The sequence below is a fragment of the Equus przewalskii genome, chromosome 8, assembly GCF_037783145.1.
Source record: "Equus przewalskii isolate Varuska chromosome 8, EquPr2, whole genome shotgun sequence".
NCBI lineage: Eukaryota > Metazoa > Chordata > Mammalia > Perissodactyla > Equidae > Equus > Equus przewalskii.
Window position 1 is genome coordinate 11637183 of NC_091838.1, and position 26984 is coordinate 11664166.

General features: G+C 37.5%; 1 long non-coding RNA gene across 1 annotated transcript in view; it reads right to left on the reverse strand.

Moving 5' to 3' along the window:
- LOC103547130 (uncharacterized) overlaps positions 1–24109 on the reverse strand; it is a 126841-nt gene extending 102732 nt beyond the window's left edge. Inside the window, exons 1-2 of the long non-coding RNA XR_011542995.1 lie at positions 23687–24109; positions 21949–22107 (exon numbers count right to left, since the gene is read on the reverse strand). This is a non-coding gene — a long non-coding RNA (uncharacterized lncRNA). The remainder of the gene's footprint in view (positions 1–21948; positions 22108–23686) is intronic.
- Positions 24110–26984: the final 2875 nt, after the last annotated feature.

Below are 26984 nucleotides of genomic sequence, written 5' to 3' on the forward strand. Positions count from 1 at the left end.
AGATGGAAATATACTTGTATTTACTAAAAAATGTTTCCACCTATTGATTTTTTTAATGGACACTTCTATCTGGAATAGGAAAGAAGGCATTAGCTAGGAAGGGTCGTATATCAAGAAAGATCGATTTTTTTTTATGTTAAGTTGTTATTTAGAGGCAAGAGAACTTGCTTGAAGTTCAAAATGCAAGATAAACTGGCTGTACATTCCTGACAATCTCTTTAAATTTCAGTTTCCTCACTTGTGAAGTGACTACACTAAAAATGACCCTCAGGATACTTGCAAAGATTTAATAGGCTAATATGCACAAATGTGTATAATACATGTTAGAATAGTAGAAATATTAGCTATTTAATGTTGCTTGTGATAGCACATTCAATATGATTTTGCTTATAACACTCCTCAGATTGAAAGCTTTTTACCAGGTCAAAAACAATAGTTTTAGTAACTATTTCTTTTAGTTCTTCAAACAGAAACAACTGTGCCTAGAGACAAGTGCTTTTCGGTGAATTTATATTTCAACACTTGTATATGTATATTATATGTTTATGTATATGCATATGTACATTATATACTATAGAGAAGTACACAACATGAACTGAATAAAAGACAACTTTAAGAAAGACCTTTCATCTCAAACGTTCACTTCTCTTTATATAACAGTGAAACAATATCGACTTAGTCACTGGGTAACCTGCCTTTGCATTTAAGAAACAATCCCGTTGTATCAGTAGGCCTTATCTTCTCATTTTTGTCAAAATACAAGAACTGAAGTTCTTCAACCTGCAGGCAAAGCCTTGCTCGGGACATAAACCAAAATAACCCAGCCTGCCAGTACAAAAGGACTTGCATGTTCTCCAACAGGTGAGGTCTGGCACCGAAGTCTACCACCTGGCAAGGTTGGTGTGGCTCCCTGACCTGGATTTTCCTGCCACGGTTGCAGGCCTCCAAATCCTTCTCTGTCCCCACACCTCTCAATGTTTGTCCAAACCTTTGGACTGCTCTGCCCTCTGGGGTTGGAGGCCTGCCCTAAATCCACGATTTGCACTGACTGAGGGGTTGGGTTAAGGAGGAAGGAAAGGGCAGGGAGAGCGGTGCTAGTCATCTCCGTGTTTTCTATCATGTCACCATTTCACTTTTACGACAGTTTTCCCTTTCCTAAGATGTACTCTACTGCCTGTCTCTCCTCTAAGTCATGGTGTGGGGCCTGCTTTAACCCAGACTTACCTGGAGTCAGGACCGAGTTAAGTGCATTATATTAGTATCACCACGGCTCCTAACTCCTGCTACGCTCAACAAAATTAGGAACAAGTGGCTATCGGTCTCAGCGCTGTTCAGACAGGAGCTCACCACAGTCCTGCCAACACTATGATTTGGACTTTTTGACACTTCTATGGGAGTCAACCCTGCACCATGTGAGTCTCTTCCTGGACTAGGGAAACAGATGATTTCCCCTATTTTTGTTGGCCTACTGTAAGATCCCTGCCTGACCCAAAGCTAAGAACACACAGGTTTTGAAAATACCCACACTCAAGAAGAGTGTCTAAAAATAATTGATGTCTTTCATCAGTAAACAAGCTTTTATGTTCCTATTAGCTTTTTCTCTCATATTATAGAAAAAGAAAAATCATTTTAAAGCTTCTATTTTTCGAATCAAAAAGTAATAACATTTCTGTGATAGAAAATGTAAAAAATACAGGAGTCTAAAGAAGAAAAAATACTCATTGCCTTCATTAAATATACAAAATTATTTATAAAAATTATTAATAGTTTAATAATAAAATAATTAAAATTATTAATAAAATTATTACTAAAAATTATACAAAATTAAATATACAAAATTCATTATATCCAGTTCAGAGAATACAAATCTTCACGTAAGCACACATACGTATACGTTACATTAGACACTTGATAAATCACAGCTGCCCTAATTTACTGTGTGATCTTGGGAAAGTATTTGCCCTCTCTGGACTTTACTTCACCTATAAGAGAGCTGAACTTAATGCCCTCTAAGCTCTTGAGTACACATAAAGAACTAAGATGCTGTGGGTCTGTGACTTTCTGAAATGTTAATGTTAAAATGCTAAATAAAAATTTTAGCTGAGGCATAACAAAATAGATACCAGATGCGAAACTGAATTGTGAGACAGAGCAACTTATTAAAAACAAAGCGTGTAAGGGCCAGCCCGGTGGAGCAGCAATTAAGTTTACATGTTCTGCTTCGGCGGCCCGGGGTTCAACAGTTCGGATCCCGGGTGTGGACATGGCACCGCTTGGCATGCCATGCTGTGGTAGGCATCCCAGATAGAAAGTAGAGGAAGATGGGCATGAATGGTAGCTCAGGGCCAGTCTTCCTCAGCAAAAAGAGGAGGATTGGCAGCAGATGTTAGCTCAGCGCTAATCTTCCTCCAAAAAAAAAAAAGCACGTAAGGTGAGTAGAACTGCCATTTGGTTTCGTAGCATGCAGGGTAAGATTTTTTTTCTTTTTAATGGCACGAAGGGAGTCAAGAAGAGTGGGAGATCACACAAGAAAAATAAATTATGCCATAATATGAGGAAGCTTAATTGCTAGCATGAAAACGTTTTATTCATTTTGATTTACACTAAGTAGTCGCTGACGTTTTTGACAAGCATTTGGATGTAACTGAAGTTGTACTTAGGAAGATAAATCTAAATTTCTTTTTCCCCTTTGTTACTTTTGTAGCAGTTACATTTTATTGTTGTGCTTACTGTTGAGCATGGAGGAATGTACAGGAATAATCTCTCCTTGTGGCTTTCTCACTGTTTAAGGAGAGTGTTTGCTTGACATCTGTGTGTGCATGTATGTGCACACACGCCTGTGTATCTCTGTGTTGGGCCCTGTCTGAGAATCTTTATTCCAAAAATTGCCAGAAGGGTCTGTGTTTATTTTAATGCCTTCACTACACAAATTCAAAAATCAGTGTTATAATTAGGAATCCAGTATAATTCCTTGTTATTAAAAGTTGCTTTGTTGAATTTTCATTACCTCTCTTACTAATTGCTTTCCTTCACATTTCTAGAATTCCAATCAGAATCAAATTCAACTCCTTTGGCAGCCATAGGACACATTATCTATCTACTTAATCTAAAGTTCCAGGAAACAGTTCATAATTGAAATATATTTTCCTCAAATTTTATATTGCCTGCCACAGTTACAAAAGTATAGTTTTTATGCTATTTATGCCAGTTAATGAGACTATTTCCTCTTTTCATTCTTATTTTTAATCCTTAGCTAATAATTCCTCTTTGAATCCTAAACTAGAAAATAGATTTTTCTTTTTAGTTCCTTGCCTTGTTCTAATTCCAATGGATTTTTCTTTCTTTCCTTTTTTCCTGCCCATTGGTCTTTCAGAAGCCCATACCAAGTCAGTCATATTATCCAATGTTATATGTTGTTTCAGCATCAACCATACTCTACCCTTGAGAGGTCATATTTCATGAATGACGTGATTTGTGTGGATAGGGTTGGGGGATGAGAAGGTAAAAAGAAGGAAAGACTATGTATATATTCACATAAGGAATTGGGGCTTCCTTTGGGTTGAAACACCATATAAACACATTATTGTTAGTAAAATTGAAGACCTGGTTAAACTGGAAAACCAGAGGTAAGAAAGACTTTTTGTTTTTAAATATGGAAACAGAAGAAGCCATAACTGAAAATAAAGTGGGGTTCCTGGATAGTCAGTCTCCTGTGTTTTTGGTTGGTGCAAGTCAATGGAATCCTTTCATAGCAAGCAAAAGTTGGCTACAGGACCAGCTGACATTGGAAACATAGCACAGAACTCATGTTTTGTGGAGTTTATTGACTGCTTCCCAAACAGAAGAAATAAACAGAGAACTGGGTTTTTAATTTTAGGATCTATTTGCACCCTATTAAATTAGAGAACCCAAATGACGTCTGCCCGGAGGAACTCCTGGCTGCACCAGTGCTTTCTTTCCTAGTTTGACAAAAGATGATTCAGTTCTAAGTAGGCACATATCACTCCCTTGGCCAGAAGTACGAGCCGCTGCGATGAAACACAAAATAACGCTGTTGCCATTGTGCTTGTGATAATGTCACACCTTAGCTCTGCCAGCTACTTAGTTTCAATTCAGTTATAAGAAGTTGATGCAAAAAACAAGTTATGTATTGAAAGCCACTAACCACCAAGTTTGCTAGACTGTGGCTTGAATTGGGGGCCTGCAAGCTTCTCCCTCAAAATGAGACCAAATGAGTTTCATTTTGAATTTTGTTTTTAAAACATGTATCAAACATTTCCCATATATATTATTTCTTCTTATATAGTTTAGATATTTTTGTCAATATATTTCTTCTTTGCCTTCTATCATTAGAAAAAGAGCTCAAAAAGAGTAAGGAACTTTTCTGTATTTATAGGGACTAGGATGGTGCCTATTACATAATAATACACAATAAATGCTTCTATAAAACAGAAAACTCACACACACAGACACATACACCTGTGAAAGCTAGTGTGCTTGACTTTAGAATACATATATATATTTTTGTTTTTCATCATATATGCATATGTATATATTTATATATATACTTATATATATCACCAAAAGCATGAACAACAAAACAAAGAATAGACAAATTGAACTTAATTGAAATTAAAAGCTTTTGTGCATCAGAAGACATTAACAAGAAAGTGAAAAGTCAATCTACAGAATGGGAGAAAGTATTTGCAAATCATGTATCCGATAACTGCCTAGCATCCAGTATATATAAAGAATTCTTACAACTCAACAAGCACAAGGTACACAACCCAATTAAAATATGGGCAAAAGAGTTGAATAGACATTTTTTTCAAAGAAGATATACTAATAACCAACAAACATATAAAAAGACGCTTAGCATCACTGATCAGTAGGGAAAAAAAATTAAAACCCCATGAGGTATCACTTCACACTCACTAGAATGGCTATAATCAGAAAAGCGAAAAATAGCCAGGACTGGCAAGGACATGAGAAACTGGAACACCTGTACATCCCTGGTGGGAGTGTACAATGGGTCAGCTGTGGTAGAAAACACTTTGGCAGTTACTCAAAATGTTAGATAGAGAATTATGATGTGACCCACAAACTCTACTCCTAGGTATACATGTACCCAAAATAATTGAAAACAGGGACTCAAACAAACACATACACACATATGTCCATCACATCACTATCAAAATAGCCAAAAGGTGGAAACAGCCCCAGTGTCCCTCAATGGCTACATGGATAAACAAATTGTGGTATATATATGCAATGGACAATTATTCAGCCATGAAAAAGAATGAAATGCTGACACATGCTACACCATGGATGAACCCTGAAAACATTATAAAATATTATGCTAAGTGAAAGAAGCCAAACATAAGGGTCACGTATTGTATGATTCCATTTATATGAACTATCCAGGCTGGGTAAATTCATAGGGACAGAAAGAAGACTGGTGGTTGCCAAGGGCTAGGGATAAGGGAGAATGGGGAGAAACAGTTTAATGTGCATGGGATTTTATTTAGGGGTGATGAAAATGTTTTGGAACTAGATAGGTGGTTGCACAACGTTATGATTGTATTAAATGCCACTGAATTATTCATTTTAAAATGGTTAATTTTTAGGTTATGTGACTTCCACATCAATAAATTTTTAAAAATTGGTAACCTCAGAAAAGTTCCATTTAAAAATATTAATTGAAAAGAGCATCCCTGCTTTGATGTGTGCTTTTATAAAATAGCATTGTTGATAATTTCCTCATCCACCAGAGTAATTTACAGGCAAAAATCAGACATTCCAATCTAACAAAAAATGCATTTGCATATACCCTTTATTGTTAGAAAAAATACTAAATAGGGGCCAGCTCGGTGGCATAGTGAAGTTCACATGCTCCGTCCAGCAGCAGCCCAGGGGTAGCAGGTTCAGATCCAGGGCGCAGACATACACACCACTGATCAAGCCATGCTGTGGTGGTGCGCCACATATAAACTAGAGGAAGACTGGCACGGATGTTAGCTCAGGGCCAATCTTTCTCAAGAAAAAATAAAATACTAAACAAAGACATGAATCAAAATTTGGAGTCCAACTTACTAGTTTAGAAAAACAATAAGATCTTTGTTTCTCAATGTCCTTATCTGCAAAACAAGAATAATATTATCTATTCTATCTTCTCCACGAAGTCCATGTAAGGATTAAACAAAATGAATTTACATCAGAGTGCTTTGAGAACTCTAAAGTACTATATAAATAAAAGATGATATTAATTAATACAATTAAACTGCCATTAAACTCAAGCATTGGGGGGCTGGCCCTGTGGCCGAGTGATTAAGTTCACGCGCTCTGTTGCAGGCGGCCCAGTGTTTCGTCAGTTTGAATCCTGGGCACGGACATGGCACTGCTCATCAAACCACGCTGAGGCGGTGCCCCACATGCCACAACTAGAAGGACCCACAACGAAGAATATACAACTATGTACCGGGGGGCTTTGGGGAGAAAAAGGAAAAAAATAAAAAAATTAAAAAACTCAAGCATTGGGATGACTTCAAGAAGCAAAAACTTCCAGAAAAATGCAGCAACTAGCCAAAATTTAACGTAATTAAAAATACGTATTAATTCCCACTATACATCAGACAATATTCGAGCACTTGAAATACGGTGAACAAAACAGACAGAACACCCTGCCTTCAGGGAGCTTTCCACCACGCTGAGAGGTGTGTCAGAATGCGTGCTTAGAGCGCAAGGGTATATGTTTAAGGGTGGGTAGAAAGGAGAGAGATAGTTATTTTAAATCCTAAATGTACTGTTTCTCCTCTGTGCTTCTATGTGAGCTAGCCTAATTCATAGCAAATGGAATATACAGGTTTATACTTTGATACACAGAGATTTGTTGAGGGAAGGGGAAAAAATGAGTCTAAACTTTAAAACTCTAAGTCCGTTTGTTTAACTAAATTAACTCATGAGAAGCCATTCTGAGTCTTACGTGGAAATCACTTTACATCCTAAGGGGAGAGGATTCGAGTCTCCTGGTGGAGTAGAGGGCCCAGGAAAGGTATTGAAGAAATAAGAAGGTGGGAAAGTGTAAAGCAACATGGCTGGTGTTGAAGTCCGTGGGGAAAAGATACACACTGGGAAGTTCAAGTGATAGGATACTAAGGACTATTAAATAATAGAAACACAATCAATTTTGAATCATTTTTGTTGTATCAATTTAAATGCTTTTCATTACCCTAGACTAAGATAAGGCCTCCTTTACATACAAATACTTGGGTTTTAGGAAACTCAAGTAAAGTGATTTTTTTCTACATCTGTACTGGTACAGAGCAAAGAGAAGAGAACAGACCCAGGAAGTGAGACATGAGTGAAACTGAGGATTCAACAGGACCAGGAACTGGGATCCAGAGTCAACATAAAAAATAAGACCCTGGGAATGTACAGCAATCTAAGTGAAAAGACTGAAATACTGCCCCCAGCTTACACATACAGAAGCAGAGTATAGATCTGTGGGCTTGAGCCTAGTTTATTCAAATATCCTGTGGATTGAAATGGATGACTTCAATTAATATAGGGTTTTTTATTGCAGTGAGGAAACCTTCCTAAACCAACAAGCAGAAAAAAAATCATCATGTAAATTGTGGAGAGGTACCTGAGTTGGTGTAGTTGGACCATAAATTCTGAGGTCAGAGTTGTAAATAATGAGGCTAACTGGAGAGAAGAACCCATTTCATGGAGACAGAAAGCGTTACATGGATTAAGAAGGAGCTTGGAACACCCCACAGGCAATAGAGAGCCTTAGAGTTTTAAGCAAGGAAGTGATATAACGGATCTTAGTAAAACTGCTTGGCACTGTGGATAACACTGCCCTGAGGGGCCAGGTATACAGTTCAAAAGAACCACTCATGAATCAGTTTAGTAACAGGATTACCTGCCCTCTGGTTATCTAATACTCAAGAAGTTTCATTCAAAATTTTCTTCAGAGGCCTAGCGTTCTGCCAGTATAAAGGACTGAGGAGCAAGAAACTGCTGCCCAGAAAAATGGAAACTCAGATTCAAGTTAAAAAAGACAAAACCACAGAAGGATGACTTTGGTATTTTCTTTCAACTAATGAAAACATCAAAATTGCTAATACCCACAGTTTTCCAGGAAGAAAGAATTGCTTTGCATGGGGCTTTCCTGCCAAAGTGTTCCCCTCCCCTAATTTTTAAAAGAGAGGCTTTGGGGCACCCCATACTCTACAGTTTCAATATTTGAATAATCATTCATCTTAGTTTCATCAATTTTGTTCAGAAAGTGAATTTTCTTGTAAAAAAATGTCACTGTAGGTTGACAATTGAGAGAGCCAGAAAATTAAGATAAATAAAGATGTTGTTCAATGTATTCGAAAGATAGAAAGAAGGATCTTTAAACCATGATAAACTGGGGGAAAAAATCATGAACATATAAGAATATTGTGAATAAAACTGAACACAGGATCACTTAAGATTAACTTTTAAAACTCCCTACATAAAAGAGAGTTTTTAAATCATGTTCTAAGAAATAAGACAAGAAAAGGAAATGTCCAGTGGTTAAAGACCATCAAAAACAAAGCAGCCTAGTTCAAACACTATTTTCTTTCAATTTCTTTATCAGGGTAGCTGGAAAAAGTGATTAAGAGGAAATTGATTCTTCTAACCCATGAACACAGGACATCTTTCCATTTCTTTGTGTCTTCTTCAATTTCTTTCATCAATGTTTTAAGTTTACAGTGTATATAGATCTTTCATCTCCATGGTTAAATTTACTCATAAGTATTTTTTTTTTGGATGCTACTGTAAATGGGATTGTTTTCTTAATTTCTTTTTCAATAGTTCATTGGTAGTGCATAGAAACGTGAGTGATTTTTGTGTGTTGATTTTGTATCTTACAAGTCTACTAAATTCGTTTATTAGTTCTCAGAGTTTTTTGGTGGAGTCTTTAGAATGTTCTACATATATGATATGTCATCTGTAAACACAGACAATTTCACTTCTTCCTTTCTGATTTGAATGCCTTTTATTTCTTTCTCTTGCTTGATTGCTCTGACCAGGACATTCTAGGACTATCTTGAATAGAATTGGTGAGAGTGGGCAGCCTTGTCTTGTTCCTAATCTTAGAGGAAAATCTTTCAGCTGTTTACCCTTGAGTATGATGTTAGTTGTGGGCTTGTCATAAATGGCTTTTATTATGTTGAGGTACATTTCTTCTATACCTGAGAGTTTTCAATGTGTTGAGAGTTTTTATCACATTTTGTGAAATTCTTCTTCTGCATCTATTGAGATGATCATATGCCTTTTATCCCTCATTATAGCCAAAGCAATCTTGAGCAAAAAGAACAAAGCTGGAGGCATCACATTGATTTCAAAATATACTACAAAGCTTTAGTAATCAAAACCCCATTGTACTGGCATAAAAACAGACATATAGACCAATGTAAAAGAAAATAGAGGACAAACATAAATCCACACATTTACAGTCAATCTTTGAACGGTGCCAAGAACACACAAAGGAGAAAGGACAGTCTCTTCAATAAAGGGTGTTGGGAAATCTAGATATCCAGATTCAGAAAAATAAAATTGGATCCTTATCTCACACCATACACAAAAATCAACTCAAAATGAATTAGTTGAGTACACATTTAGGATTTCTATTATCTCTTCAAGAATTGGTCCCTTTATCAGTATGAAATGTCTTTTTCATACTATATGAATACTGATATTCCTTGTTCTAAAGTTTACTTTATCAGATATTAATGTAGCCATTCTGGCTATATTTTGATTAGTGTATTCATGAAGTGTCATTTTCCATCCATTTACCTTTAATAGATTTGTGTACATTTAAAGTGGGTTTCTTACAGGTGCTTTGAATTTGCTTTTATATTCAATCTGACAGTGAATAATGTAAGGAATTTCAGATACTAGTTGCCCCACATCTACAATCTGTTTTCCCCTTTTCCATAGTGAATTAAAATTAGGAAGTGGGTTTGCTGAACAGCTGGCCAGTCTCTGCCACACATAATAGAGAGATTTAGCCAGGTATATGGCCATCCAGATAAACACTACATTTCCCAGTTTCCATGAGGTTAGGGGTGACTATGTGAGAACATCCAGACTAATGGGAGGTGAACAAAAGTAATGGGGAAAATGTCCTAGTTATCATCATTTGAAAGACTTATCCTACTCATTGTCCCTTCCTCTTCAGATGGGCTGCAATGTGTTCATAGCAGTGACATAGATCTCACTATACAGATGGGGAAAACATCCAAGAAGAGAGCAAAGCAACAAGAACACAGCAGGAACCCCGGTCCTTGAACGAAGTAGCGGGGGGAGAACTACTCTGCCCTGGAGCGGCCCCGCCTCTATACTATTCTTAAAAGTAGGATCAACATCAAGTAGGAGTAACATCAACATCAATATAGGGTCTGCGGCCCCATATTTTTCTCTTTCTTTTAAAAACCATATGACTTCTTGTTATAATGACTATAAACTTACATGATGCAAGAATCTAAGAACTCAGTCTACTCTGCTCATTTATACTTATCAGAGCAAACTACAAACAACCACTACAGGTTTTAGCCTCTCAATCTCCAGAACAGGAATGGCACATAGTTCCATACATTGCTGAATCTAAAGAGAAACTGAGATTTTTGCAGCCTCTCTTATTTTGGAAATAGTTTTCACATGATCTTACTTACCTTAAATAAATGGTTTTTAATCTGAAACCAAGCAACAAGGTCACGTTACCACTGACCAGGTTTGTTTTGTACCACGCACTTACAATATTCTCCTAACAAAGATTTAACATTAATATTCCATTAAAGCAAAATAAATGAATGTAGCAGTTGCACGTCTTATTGGGGTGAGGCAGGGTGGAAAGACAGGGAGAAAGAAAGCAAAAAGAAGTTGAGTAAACACCCAATGGAAAACATGCAATGTCCCTTAATTCATAAGGCTTACCAAATTAGGACAACCAGCACCCCAACTCTAAATGGGCAAGTTACAATCTCTCAGGGTGAATGGATGGCTAAGGTAGACATATACATATTTTAACTAAGCACTGCCAGATTGCTCTACAGAAGGCAGTCTTTGCACCACTAGAGGTCCCTTATCCCCATTCTTGCCCGCTCGCCATTTTCCAGTTTTCCTTTTTTTCCAGTCCAATAGCTGTAAGGTGATAGCTCAGCATTGTTGTAATACGTATTTCTCACTTACGAGTCAGAGTGTGTCTTCATATTTTTCTTGGCCATTTGGATTTCCTCTTTCGTAAATTCTCTCAATCTTTTGCCTGTTTTTTCCATTGGGATTGTCGTATTTTATATAATTTTTGTAAGGATTCTTGTGTGTTCTAGATAGTTATCCCTTACAGATTCTACACATTGAAAATAATTTCTCTCATTCTGATAGTTATCAGTTTTTTCCCATGGTATTCCTTTTTAAATAAAAATGTTAATTTAGGTATGATTAAAATAATCAATTTTGTTTGTGATTTTAAGGTTTTAAGAAGCCCTTTTCCCTTCCAGCTTGCAAAGATAAGTTCTCTCCTTTAGTTTTATTATCTTTAATATTTTACCTTTCATATTTAGGACTCTGACATGTATTCATCTGACATTCACTTGTGAATGTTGCGTTAGGTTGAAATGCATTTTTCATTTTCTTCACATTGTAAATCAGTCCTCCTACCATCTTCTACTAAACAATCCATTCTTTTCTCATCGATTCCTTAGCACTGAATAATATTCCTTTGTCTGGATGTATATAATTTATTTACCTATTCATCTACTGAAGGACATCTTGGTTTCTTCCAAGTTTTGGCAATTCTGCTATAAACATCCATGTGCAGGTTTTTGTGTGGACATAAGTTTTCAGCTCATTCTGGTAAATACCAAGGAGTGTGACTGTTGAGTCATGGCAAGAGTATGTTTAGTTTTGTAAGAAATTGAGACACAGTCTTCCCTTTGATATTTTGCATGCAGTGGTGCTACTGAAATGCCTGATATTCATCTGAAATTTATTCTCTTGTAGGTCTTTTCTTTCTCTCTGAAAATATTTAGAATTTTCTCTTTGACTTTGATATTCTCAAAATTCACTACACTAGGTACAATTTTTCTCTCTCTTGTTTTGTACTCTCTGAATACTTGCAACCTCAAGTCTTTCATCTTTTTTTCAATCCTGGGAAACTTCATATTAATCATTTCTTCAAATATTTTCTACTGTTATTTTTCTCTCTTTCTGAAGCTTCTGTGTGGATTTATCTACATACGTCTATTTCTGGCCTTACTTTCTCTTAGCATTCCCTGTATGGTTTCTATTATTTTATATTATCTTGCTGCAGAGGGACAGTTCCTTAATTTGATCTCTCGACTCATTCATTCTCCAGCTACATCGATCTTACTATTAGTGACCACAGATTCATTGATCTCCCAGCTACCCAATTTCAGACCATGATCTTTAACCCCTTGGTACCTGTGCCATTACTCTCATTTGCTTTCTATGTCTGTCCTGCCTTCAATGCAACTCACCTACATCATGGACATCCTTTTATTTTATGCCTTCTTGTTCTATTAATCCTAATTTCTTCTTGTAATATTTTGCCTTGTTTTAACCCTTCACATGACACACCCAGCTCTTCTAAGATATCTGCACTTTTCCTTGAACACCTGATGCTTATGAAAATTAACATATCTATCCTCTCCTGGACAAGTCTGAGTTAAGAGTTATTAGAAAGCTTTCATATCTTTCCTATTCATAGACGTGCAGTCATCTGTTGATACTGTGAGACACAGTGGTTTGTTGTTCTATCCTGACACAAATTCAATTACCTGGATACATTCTACCTATGAAAGGAGTTCACTTAAAAATGGCTGTAGGACAGGAAGCATGATGGCATTAACAATCCTAAATATTTTAATCTGTATTTGTAGCTATTTTCAGTGGTGTTCTTGAAAACATATTTTTCTTCCAAGGACTGATTTGTTCCTGATCCTCACTGTCATCTTTTCAATAATGAAAACTTTTAGGTTTTATCCATTTCAGTGTATAAGGTATAGGAGAAATTATATGCACCTGGAACATAACAAACACTCAATAAATTTTATTTATCATTAAAATATTTGTGTTATGCAGTATGGAGATTTCTCAAAAAATTAAAAATAGAAATACGATATGACCCAGCCATCCCACTACTGGGTATCTATCCAAAGAACTTGAAATCAGCAATTCCAAAAGTCCCATGCACCCCTATGTTCACCGCAGCATTATTTACAATAGCCAAGACGGGGAAGCAACCTAAGTGCCCATCAACTGATGATTGGATAAAGAAGATATGGTATATACATACAATGGAATACTACTCAGCCATAAAAAAGGATAAAAGCATCCCATTCACAACAACATGGATGGACCCTTGAGGGAATTATGTTAAGTGAAATAAGCCAGACAGAGAAAGATGAACTCTGTATGACTCCACTTATAGATGGGAGTTAAACCTATAAACAAAGAGAACTGATTGGTGGTTACCAGGGGAATGGGGGTGGTGTGGGGGGAGGGCACAAAGGGTGAAGTAGTGCACCTACAACATGACTAACAATAATGTACAACTGAAATTTCACAAGGTTGTAAACTATCATAATCTTAATAAAAAGTTAAAAAAAATATTTGTGTTATGTTAGCTATGGTTATATTATTCTTAGGAATTCAATTATGCTTTACTTAGTTTATTACCCTATAATTAAATATTCTTAATGCAGACAAATTTAAATCTTTATTTTTAAATGAATACTTTTTAAAAAAATTTATTTTGTGAGTGTCAGGATTTTGGAAATAGAAAAAAAATGTTTTCCAATGTCTGCTCAACTACCAAGTCCTCTCAGTCTGACACGTTTTTTTTAATCAAGGTCATACTGGTTTATAACATTGTGTAAATTTCAGGTGTACATCATTATATTTCAGCTTGTGTATACACTGCATTGTGTTCACCACCAAAAGTCTAGTTTCCACCCATTGCCATACATAGGTGTCCCTTTATCTCTGTCGCCCACCCCCCGACCCCTTCCCTTCTGGTAACCACCAATCTGTTCTCCTTATCTATGTGTGTGTTTGTTTGTTTATCTTCTACATATAAGTGAAATCATACAATACTTGTCTTTCTCTGTCTGGTTTATTTCACTTAACATAATACCCTCAAAATCTACCTATGTTGCTCCAAAGGGCACAATTTCATCTTTTTTATGGCTGAGTAGTATTCCATTGCATATATATACTGCATCTTCTTTATCCATTCATCCATTGACGGGCACTTGGGTTGCTTCTAAGTCTTGACTATTGTGAATAATGTTGCAATGAACATACAGGGGTGCATATATCCTTCTGAATTACTGTTTTCATGTTCTTTGGATAAATACCCAGAAGCGGAATAGCTGGATCATATGGTATTTCTATTTATAATCTTTTGAGGACTCCCAGCACTGTTTTTTTTTATAGTGGCTGTACCAGTTTCCCACTAGTATATGCTTGTGTATGCATTCCCACCAGCAGTGTACGAGAGTTCCTTTTTCTCCACATCTTCTCCAACACCTGTTATTTCTTGTCTTTTCAATAATAGCCATTCTGACAGGTGTGAGGTGATACTTCACTGTAGTTTTGATTTGCATTTCCCTAATAATTAGTGATGGTAAAAATTTTTTAATGTGCCTGTTGGCATCTGTATATCTTCTTTGGAAAAAATGTCTGTTTATATCTCAAATAAACAATCTAACACTATACCTAAAAGAACTAGAAAAAGAACAAACAAAGCTCAAAGTTAGTAGAAGGAAGGAAATAATAAAAACCAGAGCCAAAATAAATGAAATAGAGGCTAAAAAAAACAATAGAAAGCATCAATGAAACTAAGAGCTGGATCTCTGACAATTTTTAGCAAAGTGAAATAAGCAACTTGTTTCTTCTACAGAAATAAATGAAAATGATGGCCAGCCTATATTTATCTGTATACATCCAAAGAAGACTCAGAAGGATGACAGCATAACCATTAAATTTTGACTCAAAAATAATGAGAACAAAGACAGGACTTCCTTGTCTATTACGGCGGCGTGCTTCCCTGGATGTAAACCTTCTTCTCGCTCCTGCAAGAACTGTGCTTCTTCTAAGTGTAAAGAACTTGTAAGAGATCAATACTATGGAGATTTTTATCTCAACAATTTTTTCATTGTATTGTGTTGGAAGCAATAGTTGGGTGGCTATGAATTACATATGAACATTTCTCATTTTGATCGATCATCCTAAAAATTTTAATTTTTTATTTTTATGGAAAAGAATTCTTCAATCCTTTTCCCTTGTTTTGTCCTGAACTTTTCCATTTCTCCTCTTTCACCCTAGCCCGTTTTCACGTCTATATCTGTTTCTCCTTTCCAGTCAAGTGCTCCAACCAGTGGGCAAGGCTGCCAGTAAGCAAAGATTTACTCAGCGTGTGAGGACGTGGAAGAATATTTGGCTGGTGCATGCCCAGGCTAGCTTTCTCTGGCAGTGCTACACTGAAGGCTACTGTCGAACAGAATGTCACATTGACCAAAAGAGCTGGGGAAGAGCCATTAGAACCAGCAGAAATTATCTGTGGGTTAATTTTTTTTTTACCGTGGAGAAACATTTCTTCTTCCCTTCCAGAACTGTTAACATTTCTTCAATTAACATAAGGAAAACGTTTAAATGGTATAAACAAGATGACTTGTATAAAGAAAAAAGACAATTCAATATATGCAATAAAGTTTAAACTTAGTAATACCCATTAGTAAAGAGCACATAAAGGATTTCCTGATTCACATTCTGGTTTCCAAATGTTTATAAAATCCTCACATTTAATGTATTACATGCCAAATGCTATAATTTTAACACTTTATCATCTGTGGTATTGTGAGGGCATAGAGTATGCGAAGATAAAAAGAAATAATGTACATATAAGAAACAAACCAATTGTGACCAACATAAATGGTTCTTAATATGCAAATACTATGAGTGTGTGCATTCTTGTACATAAATTAAAAAAATGCACAAGTATTTCTGGACACTATTCTATGAATAAAAAATATTTTTAAATGATATAAATATGTCAGTAGTTAATGAAACCCAGATTTATAAAGCAACAAGTCTCTTAAAGGCTGTAATACATTCAAAGTTGATCTTGCATTACAATGGACTAACATCCCCTTTGATAATCTTAGTGGGCCCATCCCAGAGGACATGCATTACTACTTCTGTTTTACGTAAAGCAGTTAGAAGGTCAGGCATTTCAGTTTATAATACAATTTCAACAAGGAAAGGTGTGGTGAGAAACTCTCCTAGAGTAATGTACACAATATCTACATTAACATAGAGAGCTTTGTTGTATGGCTCCTCCACAAGCCTCCAGGGCAGCTGTACCACACGGTTCTCTTTGAAATCACAGATGATAAACCTGTTCAGCCTCTTAAACTCTCCTGCATTCTCATTGTTTTCATTTTTCTGTTATGTTTGTCTTGCATCACTAACTTTATGTATTCCAGACTCCAGTCTAATTTATCAAGCAAGACCTGATTCCCATCATTTTTGATCTTCCAGATCTTGGATTCCCTCAATGACCAGAAACTATGAAAGCTCTCAACTCAGCTTGGTATCAACCAAGTGGAGGACTCACTGACTTTTGATCCTAAGTGTCTGTCCTACTTACGTGACTGCAATAGCCCTGTGATTCAGCCTGGCATCAACCAAATGAACGAGGATTATCCTCCAAACAGAGATGGGTATTTAAAATAGTCTCTAATATAAATCTGTTAACTCAGAAAAAACTAATATACCAGGAGTCCCTTGCCTTCCAATCATTTATAAAAGTAGCCTTTTCTAAGCCTCTGCTCCTCTCTTTTCTCCAAAGTTGTCTTCTGCTCATTTTTTATCCACCGTATTTCATTTAACCATTTCTGAATGAACTATTTCTAATGATTTTAGATTATACAATAAGCATAAAATAAAATTTGAACTAGAATCCAATATAAACCCTTAAGCCCCATATGATTTTTTTTTTTGGTACATGAGTCAAGGCTAGAAATCTTCTCCAAGGTTCAACATGCGTTTTAAAAATTATGTTAGGGGGGCTGGCCCCGTGGCCGAGTGGTTAAGTTCGCGCGCTCCGCTGCAGGCGGCCCAGTGTTTCGTTGGTTCGAATCCTGGGCGCGGACATGGCACTGCTCATCAGACCACGCTGAGGCAGCGTCCCACATGCCACAACTAGAAGGACACACAAGGAAGAATATACAACTATGTACTGGGGGGCTTTGGGGAGAAAAAGGAAAAAAAAATAAAATCTTAAAAAAAAAAAAAAAAAAAAAAAAATTATGTTAGGAATTTCTCCTTATTAAATTGTTTGACATTTCAATTAAAGTGGTAAATGACAGAAATATTTAGTTTCTCCTTTAAGAACGTATGAATGAAGTACTTTTCTATGTCCTTGTGTTTATTAATGATTTATTCTTTTGATGTAAAAAAATTCATAAGCTTTCAAGCCAGCCCTGATGGCCTCGTGGTTAGGGTTCAGTGCTGTTACTGCTTCAGCAGCCAGGGTTCGTTTCCTGGTTGTGGAACCACATGACCCATCTGTCAGTTGCCATGCTGTGGTGGCGGCTCACACAGAAGAACTAGAAGGACTTACTACTAGGATATACAACCATGCACTGGGGATTTGGGCAGAAAAAAATATCATAGGCTTTAGATTGGGGAAAAAGTGATATCTTTGAACTTCCTGTGGTAATAAAATATTCTGATAATAATAGGTAAAAAAAAAATTTGTATGTCATTTCGCTATTTCAATAAATGCAGGGAGAATTTCAGAATCCCCTCCATAGGTTCTTAATAAATTTTTTAACAAACAAAATTAATAGGAATGATATTTAAAGCAAAAGTATTTTATTTTCAAATAATTTTAGAGAGCAGCAAATGGAGTTTGAGTCTAAAATCATTTAACATCTCTGCCTTTTGCTTTTCCCAGTCGTAAGAATGGGAATACAAACATCTACTTCATGGAGCTTTTGCCAAACTCAAATTAAATACTACAGTCATGCGCCACAAAACAGCATTACGGTCAACAATGGACCACATATATGATGGTCGCCCCATAAGATTAGTACCATATGGTCTAGGTGTGTAGTAGGTTATACCATCTAGGTTTGTGTCAGTTCATTCTGTGATGTTTGCACAATGACCAAATTGCCTAACAACACATTTCTCAGAATGCATCCCCATCATTAAGCAACACATGGGTGTATATGTGAAAAAAGTTTATAAATTATAAGACACTATTGGAATTTCAGGAATTATTATGTGACATTTTTATCAGCATAACAAAAATTAATTTAAGATAATTTTCATCTATTAAGAGATGTAAGAGAAAGTTGTGTTAATACTAAATGAGCTTTATAGTATTTATTGCTTTTGTAAAATATAGGTTGGAATCATAATTTAAAATTTTTAGAATTTGTGTATATTCAGCATTGTATGAAGAATTACTATTTACAGCAATGCCATGAATAGTTATAGCTGATAGAATGACAGTTACAAATTAGGTGAGAATATCATGTAAGTTCATTCACAGCTCAATGTTGAAACACATATTTTGTTATGTTATTCTTTTTGGTGTTGATTACAACTTGTCTATTTACATCAAGTACTTCTTTGTGATATGTATTGCACATTTATGTCATCTAAGTGGTACTTAGATGGACTAGGGTTAGTTTTGTAGCAGGAGACAGAAAGAGAAAAAGACGACCCCTTCCGGAAGGACTCTGCTGGGAGCCAAGGATGCGTACGAGGGGGTAAGGGCATGCCACGACACCAGAGAGTGCATTTGACATAGGACTTCAGGTCATAGCTCTAGGTATACCACTAATCCAATTTAGTAAAAAGTATAGAAATTATGGTAGCAGGAAACTGTAATTATAACCAAAAGCAAAAGCATAGGACATCTGATATTATACCTGTGTTTCTCAAACTAGACTATTCAACCAACAAAAAAAATGACTTTTTACACTTCCTATGAAAACATAAACACATTTCATATTTTATGTTTTAAAGAATAGCTGGGAAATTTTTTAAAAACATTAAGTAGTAAGCCACACCAAACATTAAAATAATGCAAAATAATAAAACATGTTAGTACTGACTGATAGATAGCTAGAACAATAGGTCAGAAGATAGAGCCCATCATTATACCAAATATTTACAGAAATTTAATTCAAATAAGGTAGTATTTTCACATTTATGTAGACAAGATGAATTATTCAAAAAACAGTGTAGGAAAAATGGATAGCCACTTGGAAAAATCTAGTTGGATTTCTGCTTCCTCAGCCCTTACACCAAAATAAATTTTAGATTGATCCAACATTTAAACATAATAAATGAAAATCTTAAAGTGCTTGAAAACTTGGAAGTTTTTTAATGTACGCCTGGAGTAAGAATGGCCCTTCCAAGCAGGATGACACAAAATTCAAAAATCCTTAAGGAAAAGATTTGATAAAATTAACAACACACAAATACAGAGTTTAAAAATGAAAAGAAAAATGACTGGCAAAGTATTTTAAATTAATAAGGAAGTGTCAATTTCTTAATTAGATAGAGTAGCATAACGGTTAAGAGTTCACGTGCATGTATTCACAAATTCATAAATACATACAAAGACATGCATATCTGTGATTGTAAATGCATACAAAGCTTAGACGAATTTATAAAGGGAAACTAGGGGTCCAGGTAATGCACTTTTCATTGTATAGCTTTCGAACTTCTGGATTTTTTTTTACTGTTGTCATGGGTTACATTACCTTTTCTAAATAAAATACAGCTTATAAAAATAAACGCTTGTAGCTTTCTGGTTCCAGCCATAGTAGAATAGCTTGTTTTGGACTCACCTTTCCGTGCAAAACAACTATAAAAGCTGGAAAATTTATAAAACATGGATTTGAAGGTTATGCAAGGCATCCAATATAGGCAGGGCTTGAAGGTCTAAAATTCTCGAGAGAAGGGAAGCGCATCATGTGAGATTTACATTCTCTCTGGCCTTTTCATTGAAGTCATTCTCCAGAGATCAGACAAGGAAAGTAGAGCATAAGCAGGAAGTGCAAGTCTTACTGTGCTGAGAAGCCCGAGGCCATATTTGGAGGCTGCCATACTGGCTGGGATTTAAAGGGCAAACACCAGGAGACCAGGAAACCTCAGAGACCGAGTTCAACATTAGTCAACAAATCTCCCCTAAATCATTGGCTGACTTCTAAACTGTGCACTCATAGGACAAGACTCAAAAAATTTCTCAAAACTTAGTAGAAATAGCATCTGGGAGGTTAAAATGCTAAAGCAGAGATGGCAGCAGCCACACGGCGTTGGGAGAAAAGTTGGAGCTCAACCCTGCCAAGGTGGGGTGGTTTGGTAAGCACCCAAGACCTTAATCTGAGACCCCAGGAGGGTTACGCTTCAATAGTAAGGGCCACACCTTGGGAATAAAGATGAAAATAAAATAACTAGCCCCAACAAAAATTAAAACCAAGCCTTAATAGGTGATTCCAAATGTGCTCTGACTGTTTTCCAAAAGAAAATCTAGCCCACCTGGAGGAAGATAACACCATTTAGAATTTCTACAGTTTTTTATCCAGGCCAAACATCTGAGGCATGTGAAAAGCAAAGAAACAAATGAACAAAAATCAAAGAAAAATAAGAAAGAAAAAGAGTAATCTACAGGTGATTTAGATATTTTAGACATTGGTTAGTTGTCAGTCAGGTTGCCAAAAAATAAAGAGAAAGAGAAAATTTTAAGAGCAGCTAAAGAAAAATCACACTTTGCTTTCAAAGGAGCAAAAAATAAAACTTACAGCTTAATGGTCATCATTAGAATGGAAGGCAGAAGACAATGGAATCTCTTTAAAGTGATCAAAGAGAAAAGGACAATTGACCTAGAATTCTCTCTAGTAAAAATATTCTTCAAAAATGAAGGTGAAGTCAGGATCTGTTAAATAAACGAAAGTTGAGCAAATACACAACCAGTAGGCCTGCTCTACAGGATAAGATAGTTCCTCATAGTAAATAAACATGACACCATATGGAAACAGAACTTCAGAAATAAAGACAAACAGGGGCTGGCCCTGTGGCCGCATGGTTAAGTTCCCACGTTCCGCTGCAGGCAGCCCAGGGTTTCGTTGGTTCAAATCCCAGGCACGGACATGGCACTGCTCATCAAACCACGCTGAGGCAGCGTCCCACATGCCACAACTAGAAGGACCCACAACGAAGAATATACAACTATGTACCGGGGGGACTTTGGGGAGAAAAAGGAAAAAATAAAATCTTTAAAAAAAAAAAGAAAGAAAGACAAACATTGGAAGCGGTAAATATAAATAAATATTGACTACTTCAATGAACAAAAATAATGTCTTGTAAGGAAGATCACAAACATAAAACTACAATTTATGACAACACCAGCACAAACGGCAGGAGTGGGTAAATGAAGTCAAACTGTTTGAAGGTGCCTGCGTTGAGAAGTGACAAATGTGCTAATTAGAGGTAGACAGCAATATATTTAAAAATGCATATTACAGTCTCCGGAAATTACCACTGTATGAAAAATAAAATAGCGAAAAACGAAATGGAGAAGGAAAAAGTGGAATAATTAAATATACCTGATTCACCCAAAAGAAGAACAGAAAGGAAGAATAAAGGAATGAAAAACAGATGGGCAAATGGAAAATATGTACCAACTGTAAGGGCTCAAGGAACATCAGAGCTGATCAAGGCAAAACATATCACCACCAGGTGGCAGGAACACACATACACACTGTGCCAGGCAACACTTTGACAGGTTTGCATGCAGGGAGGTCCCTCACAACATGACACTGATCAGAGGCTCAGGTGTGGGGGAGAAAGACAAGGGAACATTACCAAGGGGCCAGGAGATGGCAGAGGAGACGTGGGTGTCTAGGTGATGTCCCTTAGCAGTCTGGTGGTGAGCTTGTCTGTCTGGTTATTGGAAGCCTCCTCTGCAGCAGGTGACTTCTTCAGGGCATCTGCTTATCACAAAAATATCTTCACACTTTGTACCTATTTTGAAAAATATATTTGCACACAGATATTAGTCTATACACCTATCGAAAAAGATGCTGGCTGTGAATCTACAGTTATATTTTAAGAGTTCAAATCCTGGCTCCAATATTTATTTTCCAGGTGATTTTCAGGAAGTTACTGAACTCATATCATCTATACAATGAACATGATAATAACAGGACTATCCTCACTGGATTACAGTGTAGATTGTGTGAGTTTATGTATAAACTGCTTAGGAGAGCACCTGGCACAAAATAAGCACTATATGAAAATATCTATTATTAGTACTATTTATTAAAAACATCAGTTAGGCTTCTGAGCATTTCACACAGAAGTACCAGTTGTCTTTTTTACTGTCTTAGAGTGTATATGTTGTAAAAAGATGTTTTTTACTTTTTAAAAAATAAGTTCTGATGCAACAAACCACACCATGCTTCAAAACTGACACATTAAACTGCCGAATTAGGTTTATTTCTTATTAGTGTGGTGCTCACCCTTACAAGTAGAGTGTTTGTAATATAATCACTGACTGTACACTTTCTGAAGTTTGTGAGGATGTATTTAAAGCTCTGGTGGTCTAGAGGTTAAGATTCGGCTCCATTGCCGTTGGCCCGGGTGAGTTTCCCAGTCAGGGAACCACAGCAGCCATCTGTCGGTTATTATACTGTGGCCGCTGCATGTTGCTGTGATGCTGAAAGCCATGCCACTGCTATTTCAAATACCAGCAGGGTCACCCACGGTGGACAGGTTTCAGCAGGGCTTCCAGACTAGACAGACTAGGAAGAAGGACCTGGCCACCCACTTCCAAAAAAGTTGGCCATGAAAATCCCATGAATAGCAGAGAGCACTGTCTGATACAGTGCCAGAAGGTGAGAGGATGGAGCAAAAAGACCGGGCAGCGTTTTGCTCTGCTGTACACAGGGCGCTAGGAGTCAGAATCCACTCAAAGACACTAACAACAAAATTTCAAAGTATTTAGGCATCAGGAGTTTAACATTTGGTTTCTGCTCTTATTCCTGGCTTTATTTAGGGAAATACAAAAAATATGATTGGAAATCTGAAGAACTTATCTAAAATTAGCCACAGCTCTATGTGACTTTGGCCAAGTCAGTGCATATTCAATTTTTTCCATCTGCAAAGTGAGAGAATGAATGGTAGTTAGATGAACACTAAGACATTTATCTAACACACCATCAATCTGAGAAAAATGTAAATTTATACTCACACACAAACTCACACACAACACAAGCAGAGGCTGTCCAACTATAGTTCTTAAAGAAGGCCAGGATTTTTTTTTGTTTTGTCGATTAAAACCATATCAACGTTATGGGACAATTTCCAGCACATCTGTTCTGGATAATATTATCATAATTATTTCCTTCCATTGAACATCTCAGCAGTGCCAGAGACATATGCCAAGTAGGTCCAAAACTCGTATTATTAAGCAGTAACAACAGTCTCCAATTCTTTTCTTCCTCTCATGTATGATAATTGAAGTCAATTAAAGACTTCTGGTTGAATTCTGTAAGTTAAAATAAAGATTATTTGTATTTAACAGCTATACACGAACACTCACCTCTCAGCTTAGTGCAGATACACGATCTGGCTGATTTTTATTACTGCAAGGTCCAAGGCTGGGGCTTTGGGAAACGCACTCCGCTGCCAAGGTTCAGCACGCCCCTAACCGAGACGCCTGTGCCCCTGAAGCCAGATCTCCGGCGAGCTCTCTAGTTTTGCACCCCTTGCATCCAGGGCGGTGTAGGGAGGGCCTCAGAGGACAGACGCCCCGGAGACCGGACTCCCCAGAGGCCCTGGGTGTCTTCCCGCCACAGGGCCCAAAGGGGCCGGCTCAAACGACCTTCCTCTTTCCACTTCAGGAGTGCAGTGGGGGAACCGCCGGGTCCTGGGAAGATGTCCTGCGGAGCGGGCTGACCCCTGACCTACAGGCCTAGAGTTCCTGGATGCCTGAGGGCAAGGGAGGGGCGCGAACTGCCAAACTGAGCATGCGTGTCCTGCCGACTTCCTGTTCAGGCTCCCTGGGATCCCACCGGAGTCTGGGACGTGCAGGGATTGGTCGGCCACAGGCAGGGATTTCTTGGGGATGCCCCCTGGACTGCCAGGGTCCATCCCACTCCAGAACAGAGTTGCCGAATCCCCTGAAGCCAGATCTCACAGGATCTCTGAGCCACATCTTGCAAGAACTCGGAAACCATTCCTAGCCGCCAGAGCTACACGAACGAGGTGGGAGATGCCTGTGAATCGGGATTGCCAGACAGGCCCCAAATCCCATAAGGACAGCAGGGCCATATGAGGTCTAACAGTAACCGCCATTCAAACTTCCTTCTCAGTGTCAAAGTGTGGGGACATGGTGTCCCCAGGAAGATGGCCTGGTGGAATAGGACAGTTCTTGTCCAGTAGGTCCAGTGGGCCTGATACCCGAGGGCAGGTGTGCAGGAGCTTATTGCACATGGATGTGATGCATGAGTCAGCATTCAGGCTCCCTTTGTTCAGTCCCTGGGTTTGGGCTGTGTAGGGGTAGACCGCGACAAAGGTGAGGACTTCTAGGGGACACCCTGGGCTACCAAGGTCCATACTGCTCCAGGCAAGAGTTGCTAATTCTCCTGAAGCCAAGTCTCACGGGTTCTCAGGAGCTATTGCGGACCATTCTAGGGCTAGAAGAGATGAGAGACACCTTAGAATCGTGATTGCCAGACAGGCCCCAAGTCCCATAAAGTCAGCAGGACCATATGAGGTATGACGACAACCACCTTTCCAGACTCTGAGTCAATGGGTGAGTCGGGGAACCACTGACCCCGGGAGGATCTCCCAGTGGAAGAGGGCAACCCCTATCCAACAGGTCAAGAGCACCTGATGCCTGAAGGCAGGTGCGTGGGAGCTAACTGCACATGCGTGTTCTGTAGTAGGACTCAGGCTCCCTGGGTTCCATTCCTGGTCTGAATCTTGTAGGGATAAATGGGACCTCAGATGGGGACTTCTGGGGGACGCACTGCCCTGCTAATATCCAGCCTGCTCCAAAACAGATGTCTGTTCCCCTGAAGCCAGATGTCACGGGAAAGCTTTAGTCTTGCATCCCAGGCAGTGCTGGGAAGTCTGCTGCTGAGAGACATCTGGGAGATCTGGCTTAGACAGAGGCCCTGTGTCCCTCTATGGCACAGGGCCATAGGGGTCTGACTCAAACAACCTTCCCAGCTCCACATCAGGAGTGCGGTGCAGTGAAAGAAAACGCTGGTCCCAGGAAGATGGCCTGCTGGCCTGCGCCCACCCAGCTTCAGAAATTCTCATGGGCTCCCCGTGAGTGTTTGCTTCATACCAACCTATTCATACATAAAGTAAAACTCCAAGAGACTGAAAAAGAGCAATCAGAGGAGAATAAATTGAACCATTAGAGCTCACTCAGACCTAGGAAACAATCAAGCTCTGACAAACCCCGTGCAGATTCCTCGAGTATCACTGGGAACACTTAACAGAGACCCCAGATAGGCCAGACCTTAGGATGAGACTAAACTGTCTCTACGTAGAAGTAAAGAGAAAATCTTAAAAGGTACCAAAGAAGGAAGAACCATCGTGTAGAGACAAATACAAATAGAATGATTTCAGAGCCCTCTTCAGAAAATACATAAGCCGGAAGTCAATGAAATGACATCTTTAAAATGTTAAAAGCAAACATCTGTCAACGTAAAATTCTATATCCAGTGAAAATGCTCCTCAAAAATGAAAACAAAATACTTTTGAAAAATACTTGTAATAATAAATTTGTGCGGGAATCAAGAAAGTAAACAGATGGATGGCAATCTGAAGTGGTGATATTAATATCAAATAAAGTCTTCTGGACAAAATTATTACCAGATATTTTTATATAGATTACATGTTGAAATGATCATCTTTTGGATACATTGGGTTAAATGAATTGTTAAAATGAGCTTAATCATTTTTTTCTTCTATTATTGTGGTTATTAGAAAATTTAAGATCATATATGTGGCTCACATTAAATTTCTGTTGGACAATGCTGGAATATAGTGTCCAGAAATTGATCCACATACATATGATCGATTGACTTTTAACAGAGATATCATGGTAATTCAAAGGGAAAGGATACTTTTTTTTAACGAATGGTGCTTGGAAAACTGAATATCCATCTGGAGAAAAAAATAAACTTCCACCATGAACTCAAGCAATGCACAAAAATTAACTCAAATGGATCATAGACTTAAGCTGTAGAACTCTTAGAAGAAACCATAGGAGAAAGTCCTTGCAACCTGATGTAGCCAAAGAGTTCGTAGATATGACATAATGCGTAAACGACATAAAAAAAATTTAAAAATTAGACTCTATAAAATTTAAAACTTCTCTTCAAAAGACACCATTAAAAAAGATATATATTTATATTTATGTATATACTGCTTAAAATACATATTTCTTGATATATATCTTGAAACATGTATGTATATATATATACACACATACACATACATAGAGGCAAAGGCCTTGTATCCAGGATATTTTTAAAACTTTTATAATTCAATAATAAAAAGACAATCTAAGTTAAAAATGGGGGTAGGCAAATGCTACTCAACAGTATTATTCACCAGGTAAAATGCAAAGTAAAACCACAATGAGATAGCATGCACACGTTTAACAGCAAAAATTAGAAAGATTAAAAATAATCAAGTTTGCCAAACACGTGGAGCAACTGAGAGCTCTCACACATTACTTGTGGGAATGAAAAATGATACCACCACTTTGAAAAAAGTTGGGTAAAAATCCCTTAAGGTTAAACATATATTTACCACATAACTCAGCAATTCTTCTACCTATTTACCTAAAAGAAATGCAAATATATGTATAGACAAAG